Source organism: Cucurbita moschata, unplaced genomic scaffold (assembly GCF_002738365.1).
Source record: "Cucurbita moschata cultivar Rifu unplaced genomic scaffold, Cmos_1.0 Cmo_Scf00392, whole genome shotgun sequence".
NCBI classification, from domain to species: Eukaryota; Viridiplantae; Streptophyta; class Magnoliopsida; order Cucurbitales; family Cucurbitaceae; genus Cucurbita; species Cucurbita moschata.
Window position 1 is genome coordinate 939 of NW_019268908.1, and position 8,829 is coordinate 9,767.

Here is an 8,829-nt window from a genome sequence, read left to right on the forward strand (position 1 = left end):
TTAATATTTAAATATCGTTGAATTAATTATATCGTAATAAAATTTAATCCAAGTACACATCTTTAACTAAACACACATGAAATACATGACACTGAATTGAAATTTTATAATCTATTTAGGTTACAAACTAATGTATTCAAATGATACAAGATAAAGTATTCTCCTTGTTGTTCAATAAATGAGAGTTGCTATCATGTTAAGGCTTTGTATTGTAAGTCTTCTATCATCTTTGCTCGTGGAGTATACTCTTACAAACTTTTCAGCTGAGATATTAGATATTAAAACAACATTTTATAAGATAATGAACAAAAAAAAAATAAGTAAAATAAAAACAAGATTTTACTATTACTTATAACCACTAAAATCCTAATTAGAAAATGGAAAATTTTAACTCAATTTAGCCTTAGAATCATACCAAAAAATGATTATAAAGAAAAAAAAAGTGAAATCTAAACTTGAGAGTTCTCCAAATTTCAATGTATGTATAACATTAAATTAAATAGAGAGAAACTTGCTGTAAAAATTCAAATTCAAAAATCAAAATTCTTCCAAACTAGAAAGAGATTCTCAAATCTCACTTTAGTCATATCAAATCATAATAACAAAATTCACATCATTCAAATGAAGATCAAACTTAGAATCAGAATATCTCTACACTTCTACATCTTCTTTGGCCAAAACCACTTTAAAATTCAAAACAATCATAAATAGAGAAGAGTATTAGAGGAAGTGACTCTAAATCCATAGTTGAACATCAAGAATCTAAAATATAGCAACCAATTCCAATTGAACTTACCTAAATCTTTGGAGGCTCGTTGTACGACATCTCGAAAGCCTCTTCCTTCAAGTCACTATTGCTCTGCTCATCTTCATCTCTCTAACCTTCTGAGAGAGGATAATTAGTAATATAGAAGTAGGTTGACAAAATGAAAGAAGAATTTTGATGTGCGAGGAGGGAAAGAAGTTGTGAAATGAAATGGACAAAAACCAAAAGATGGAAGGGGTGAGAAATAAAAATTGCGGAGTTAAAAAATTGTACAACAAAAAATATAGCTCATGGTGTTCAATTTTTCATAGCTTTTAGTTCAAAATGTTATATTTAAAAGCTACAAATGTATTCTTTTTTATGACCACAAAGACATGCAAGGGTAAGAAAAGGAAAAAAGAGATAGAAACTTATATAGTGTAGACTAGTAGTGAGATATTAGAAATTTTTTGTAACAATCTCTAAAATGATCTCATTTTCCACCTATTCTATGAATAAACTTGTTTACAATTACTCAATATCAAAGAAATGCAAGAAAGAGAAGATAGAGACACACTTTCAATTATTCCTTGACCTCACTCCCATTCCATAACAACCTATTTCCACAACAACTAACCTTATATGCACCCTATAGGAACAAATCATTAACATTAAAACCAAAACAAATATATGATGACAACACTAATTGTGACAGTGCGACCTACTTTAACAAATTGTACGTTCCAAAGCTTAAATCAAGAGGGAAACAAAGGATTAAAAGTCTTCTTTGTAATGGATAGGGGTCTTTTAATTAAAATTTTGTCATTAGATAAATATTTTTCAAAGTGAATTAAGACAATGAAGAATTTGGAGTAGAATCACTCATGTGTAAGAGATAATAAAGAACTAAAAAGATAAAATGTCCCAAGAGCAAAAAAAAAAAAAAATGGAAAGAGGAAGAAGGCATACATTAACATTTTTTTCACATGTACTCATCCTCACATCATCAACTAAAACCAAAATAGTAAATATTGAAAAAAAAATGATAAATAAGCAGAGAAAAATTTGTTACCATATTGTGAAGAGTTTAGAATTCTTTCCATAAGCAAAATGTGGGTATCTACCAAAGCATATTTGAATCCTTGTGAAGGTAATGGAAAGCAGCTTGTTGTGCAACTTTGCAACTTTGTTATTGAAAAATTGGTCACATTTTCTCAATCTCTAATTTGACATAGAGCCTAAAGAAGACATTGGCACACTACCAAAAGTCCAAATTTCCTCCCTCCAGACTTGTATACTTCTTAGCACATTTAAAATTCACACCGTACTTCAAATTACACCAAACAAAACCTACCAAGTCTCTATTATTATTCTTCTTTGCTCAAGTCCCAACAATCTTACTTAATATCCCATACAACACTCTTTCCTTTCCAACTAAATTATATCAAAATCTCCACTAGTCTCCAATATTATTATGCTTGCCCCTTTAATCATTCACATCTTATCAATTTTTCACTCTCAATCATTTCCCTTTCACCCCTCTCCACTGCTCGAAGCAACTCTCAGTTACTTAATCGCTTAATTATGGTAATTTATAGTGTGTTCTAGACATTAAAAATATAGTGTTCTATCTTTCTTATATTAATTTGTCTCGTGTCTATATCTATGCTTCTCATCCAAATAGCCAATAACATAATGAGCTAATGGTTATGATTTCCCCTTCACCCCTCCCTTTCTTACCGCAACCACACATGTCCTCCTAACACTGAAGTGAAAGTTATTCTACAACAATGGTTCTCCTATATTTAAATGGCCCCTTAACTCTATTTTACCTAACTAAAGAATCAAATTCAAGAGTGATGCATCAAAATCAAAAGCCCTGCTCAGGCTGTTTCAAGCACTAAGCTTCTAAACTGAACAACAGAAGAAAAAAAAAGTTGATTAAAATACAAAATCTTTTATAGGGGGAGCCGTACCATGCGTTGTTCGAAAAAAAATAGGATGGGCACATCTTGATTCCACCGATATTTCTATTTCAAAGCCTTCTTCGACATGATTACACAACCTAGGTCAACATATCTGTTTTTCTTAACCTCCACCGGACCGAGAAGCCAGCTCCTCTGCATCTCATCCAGTTCATTCTAGTTGTACGATTGCGATAGTAGGGCCGTCCAATCCCAATCATCTGCATTTCGATCATGATCCTCGCCGCCGCCTCTACCGCCGTTGTTGTGGTTGTTGTCGACCACTTCCAGCAGCCTAATGAGAGAAATGGGTGAGTTTGAAACTGTCAATGGAAAGAAAGGAAAAAGCCCAGAAGAGATAGATCTAGGGCTAAGAGAGAACCGAATAAATGAGCTTGAAGAGATGGAAACCGAAAAGAGAGAAATGAGAGAGAAGAGATGGATCTAGGGCTAGGAGAAAGAAGGGAAGAAATGAGAGGGAAACCCAAAAAGAAAAAGAAATGAGAGCGAAACCGAAAAAAAAAATGGGAGGGAAGAGAGAGGGAAAAAATATTCATTTTTTCCTTCTTTTTCATAGCATTATTTTAAAAATGCTATTCTACAATGCTATGAAAAGGTACTTTTCTTGTAGTGAGAAAATCAGTCTCAACAGTAAACGACATTATAAAGGGAGAGTGATTTTCTTCATGGTCCGATCTTATGCAATACTCATTGCATAGGACGCCCCCACTCACATGTCTCCACATGTACAATTTAGTGATCACATTGTTTATATCATATACTAAAGTGGGCCGCATCCATAGTATCCCCAGAATAAGGTATTCAGCCTTATCCTTATACTATAGATCATTTTGACTATATACTTGAACTTGATCCACTCTTATGTCTCTACATATAGTTCAAGTAATCATACTATAGCCAGAGTGTTCTTAGTTTATTGGATTTAGATTAATGATCGTAAAGTTCACTTTATTCAATAACAATCTTTACTGAATAAACAACAATAATAACTTTATTGAAAATAGAATATGTTTTTGTTTACAAACTATGAGTTTTAGGACATAAAACCCAACACCTAAATGTACATTTCTCATTCTCCATATCCTCTCTTTGCATACCTGAAGTCATTAATACAAAACCATTAGTCAATATTTCTTCTTACATTTTCTCTATCATGTTCTTTATGTTCATTTAGATCAAGTGTGTGCGTTGTTGTGTGATTCTAATAACTGGTATCAGAGCGAGGAGAGATTCACCACGATCTGTGAAGATGGAAAGTTCAAAGACTGGAATTGAAAAGTTTGATGGATTCGATATCAGTTTCTAGAAGATGCAGATTGAAGATTATCTATACGAGAAAGATATTCAAGAACCCATTTTTGGGGTGAAGCTGGATACCATGACCATGGAGGAGTGGAAGCTCAAGGATTTCACGCCGTAGGGTTAATCTGGTTGACGCTGCCAGGGAACTAAAGAAAGTGCGATTGAAAATGGTCCATACAGACATTTAGGGACCATCTCCAGTTTCTTCATTTCTAGTACCAAAATTTCATGGATTAGAGGTCTCGCACTGTGCAATGACAACTCTCTGTTTTCCTAAGGCTAGTTAGATATTTCATGACCACTCTTTTCCTCCTCACCATATCTAGACACTATAACGTTGATCCAGTATTGTCTTATATAGTTAACGTTCACTCTTTAACGTCCAAGGACATTTTATAACTACCACGAAAATCAAAACATACAATAAATTCATACAAGTTTTACAATATATCATATACTACAAAATAGGGTTAGACTGCTTACTTGGTCGCGGAGAGACGTGTCATTGAGCTAGAGTCATAGAGATATATGACTCTTTATCCTAAGAAAAAATCTATATAATTTAAAATCTATCTGCTCTAATACCAATCCGTCACAACCCAAATTTCAAGGGTTCAGAACTCAAATAGAAACTAAAATTGAGAGTGAAAACAAATAAAAATAAAAGTAAATTAATATAAAATAAGAAAATGTTGTAAAATTAAAATGAGATTGAGAAAACAACACAACATTAAATATAAAATAAAATTAAATTATAAGACAGTGTTGTTCAAATTTATCCAAACAAAAAAAAAAGTGTTTCAGATACAATTATTAAAAAAAAAAAGTACAAAAAAAACTCAAGCACAAAGACCGACTAACGCTACATAACAACCCTATCCGTGAGTGCACAACCTTGGAAGGCACCCTCATCTCAACGATACGTTCTATTATGAACCCATCCAAAATAATCACACCTGTGACCGCATCTCCTGACTTTAAACTGCTGGTCTAAACATGGTTTCGTCACGAAAGCTTTAGAGATAAATCTATCTTTACAAAAATATTTTTCTCTTAATTTATAATTAGTCATAGAAAGAAATAATTAGGTACAAATTTGGTCTAGAATTCAAAACTTTCAAATCGTTCCTTAACCAGATTCTTGAACTCCTAGTACCATATATAAAGTTGGTATCCTCTGATAAAACAGGAATTTCTCTTAAGATCATTAAATTCTTATAGACTTCAGGCTCAATATCATTAATACAATTATGTTTTATCTTGAACACGCCAAACATGAAACTAAAGTGCGTTCAATTTAACTCCATTTTATTGCCATCTTGAATGATGTGTAGAGTATATTCTTGATTTACCTTAAATTCTTGTGACATGACAGTTCATATTAGTTAAGCTTTTTGCAAAATCGCAAATTAAAAGACAACAACGATGAACCTAGGTCTATTAGTCAATTCAAAGACAATTTCTTTCTCCATCTTATCGATAATAATAGTTCAACTAAATCCATATTATGCAAAGAAACAAGTTTACGACTCATAAAAACAACTACCTAAATGATGTCCTAAAAATTTGAAAACATAAGTTGTAGTTGATAATTACACAAAAATTTCCCTAAATCCATGAATTCGTGTTCAATTAGTCAATCCTAAAGATTGTAACTAGCATATAGTAATGAAGCTCCACATGAAGTAATTTAAAGTTCCCAATGCGTCTTCGGATTCGGCTTTAGCTGAGACTGATCTTTCTCTAGCTTCTTCTAATTCGGCATCTTCTAGAGTTTCAGTTGAACAGGCGCACTCACTAAAGGAAGCCTTCCGATCCGTAAGAGGCCTATTCCCTTGGATTGGGAAAGAGCGGGCACCAATCCTCTCTCTCTTTTAACCCGTCGAAAGAGCTATTGCCGAGAATAGCAGGACAAAGACTCTCTTTTTCATATCTTGTGAAAACCAGACTCTGGTCTTCGACCTCCAACTAACTCTCTCTCTATCGTAAACACTATCAATGGTAGGGTTGAACTATTCAAACACTGATCCTATTTATGAATGAACTGTAAACACTATCGATTCATTCGACTGAACTTCTCTTCTCGTCGAGTTGCTTCGCTCCGTAACCCGAACCTATCCTGAACCTGAACCTCCTTTTCCTTTACTGTTCTAGAATAAAAGGAAAGAAAGCTTAATTTGAGAGTTAGCGTTTACCTTTCTCAAAGAAAAGACTAATCGGGCAGGAAGAAAAGAGATGAATGAGACCCGAAACCCTCTCCTCCCTTTTCTCGTCGAGCGTTTTCGACCCTCTCCAACTTAGTTTCATGTCTTCGACCCTGAATCGGAACGAACCTTCTTTCACTCCTGAACCTTTGACGATATTCCCTCCCTATTGTGAACTGCTCTTTCTCCTTTCTTGCTTGAACTCAGCTGAACTGCTGAACTACTGATATTGAACTCACCTTCTTTCACTCAAAGACAAGGTAAATAGGTGAGAAGAAGGGAGACTCCTTATTCTTGAAGAAAAGGCCCCTGACTATAGAGATAGGCTAAGGCTTGACTCAGAGTCTCGTTAGGGCATCCTTCCTCACCATTTATTACGGCCTATTATTGATAGGGATTTGACCGATGCTGAAGGTAGCTTGCTTACCAAGAGCCACCCACTTGAGAAGCTAGTCGTCAGAAAGAAAAGAAGCGAGGAGGAAGAAAGCTGTCATAGAAGCAAAGCTTCCCCCCCTGTAGTCGAAGTACTCGGCTCGTCCCTACTTTGATTCAAAAAGTCACCGACGATTCCTTACTTTCTCCAGTTCCCGCAACCGTAATCATTTCTCACTCCCATTACTTCATCCATCAACCTCTTGTTCTTATTTCACGGGGTACGCTGTAAAGGAAAGGAGTTGCTTGCATTCTAGAAGCGGTAGCTTCCCGCCTCCTTCAAGGGGCCAACACCGTAGAAAGAAGTTAGGTATGACGTTCAACTGGGCGGTACTCTTTCTGTCTTCACGGTAATGACCAAATCTGTGCTATTACTTTAAAAACCTCTATTCTTTGGGAAAAGCAATCGAGAAAGAAGTATGATCTATGATCTTCTGCTAGCTGAGTCTCCAGCGCTTAATTCTTTTATAGAGACAGACCAACCGAAGCACTTCTAAAGTTCGGAAGAAAATAAGGGAGATAAAAATTGATAGAAGAATTTCTATTTACATCTCTCTAAGTAAGTAAGAGAATCCATCTGATTAGCTAACGAGGAAGAAAACTGGTCTGACTGTAAAGTAAGACATTGCCCTTTTCTTGCGATAAAGAAAAGCAAGCCCCTTTTTAAAAAGAGTAAGTACAACGAACAGCAGTAATAAATAAATAGCAGGAAAAACCAGAAAAGTCTTTTATATGCAAAAAGCTCCGAAAGGGTATGGATACGTTACTACGGCAGAGGTGTACACTTGAAAAGCAATGAGTGGATAAAAGAACAGAAGGGGAAGTCAAATAAAAAAAGCAAAAATAGACAAATAAAGCAAGAAAGCCTAATAAGAAAATATAAGGAAAAACTTATGACCATCACAGAAGCTGAGCATAATTCTGAAGAAAATCATGTTAAAAAACGAAAGAAAGAAAAAGATTGAGTTTAGAAAAGACTTGCAAAAAAAGGCTGTTGCTGAACTAGACTTCGATGTTCTTAGAAAACAAAGGACTTTTGTGAAGAGTTTCAAACGGCAAATACAAAATGGGCTGACATTCTTTTTAAAAGGTATCGAAAGACAAGACAGAAAATTTCCATAACAAGCTATAAATAAGAAAGAAGAGCATGATGAAACAATAAACATCTTCTTTAGAAGCTCTAGAACTTAAGATAGATGAGATTAATCCAGAGAAGAATGAGAGAGAGTGAACTAAACTTGTCCCTTCTTCTTTTACTCGAGCTACTTAACTTTCAGTCTTGACGGATTCTTCTTTGATTTACTCGACAGTAAAGGATGCATAAGGAACAAATGAATAGAATATCCTTTATTTACTACAAATACTGTAACAGGATCAGAAAGCATATAGGGGAATGAGCTTCTTCATCTTCTCTTGCTTTAGTCTTTCTTATAGCTTTACACTACACCTTCCCTTCCTTGTTCAACAATAAATGTAGAACGATAGAGAGAGTTGGTAGTTCCGCAGACTGATAGGTTACGCCGTTCGGGTCATGAATAAGTAAACAGTAAAGGGTTCTCCCGCACGCTCAGGATCAAGAGTAGTTCCTCGTCATTAATCCTATATATGAATGAACTATCTTTAATGAAGCATGAATTGCACTGAAGTTCATGAAATGCTTATAGACTCCAACTCTGAGTACTATTAATGCAATTATGTTTCATATGAGTTTGTCATAAATGAAACTAAGGTGCATTCAATACAACTTTATTTTCTTGTCATACGAGGCAAAATAGAAAAATTAAATCAAACAAACTCATGAATTGAACCGAATCAATCCAACCAAAATTGATTAGTTTGTTTCTTCGGTTGGGTTATTGGTTTATTTAATAACCCTTGTATATTATAATAATTCAACTTTTCGTTTTATAGCCCTCCAACTACTAAGAGAAAAATATATTTGAGTAGAAGCTAAAAATATTAAGTGTTCAAGAAAAGGCATTTGGTTTAGTGGTATGATTCTTACTTGAGGTGTAAGAGGTTTTGAGTTCCATTCTTGAAATGCCCCTATGTCTAAGTCTTTTCTTATTTAAGGACTTCATATTCGAAATCAACCTAACTTCATAGTTGACATTTTATACTTACCATCATGCTCTTAATACTCATAGTCTTTCTTAACATC

At 34.4% G+C, this 8,829-nt stretch overlaps 1 long non-coding RNA gene across 2 annotated transcripts; it reads right to left on the reverse strand.

The window, feature by feature from the left end:
- Nucleotides 1-201: 201 nt before the first annotated feature.
- LOC111440535 lies at nucleotides 202-3,081 on the reverse strand. Of its 2 annotated transcripts, none has more exons than XR_002709951.1 (3): nucleotides 2,722-3,081; nucleotides 797-882; nucleotides 202-263 (listed from the first exon to the last, which is right to left on the reverse strand). It is a non-coding gene; the product is annotated as an uncharacterized LOC111440535 (long non-coding RNA). The 2 variants fall into 2 exon arrangements; XR_002709950.1 differs by having other exon boundaries at nucleotides 797-885.
- Between the last annotated feature and the right edge of the window lie 5,748 nt (nucleotides 3,082-8,829).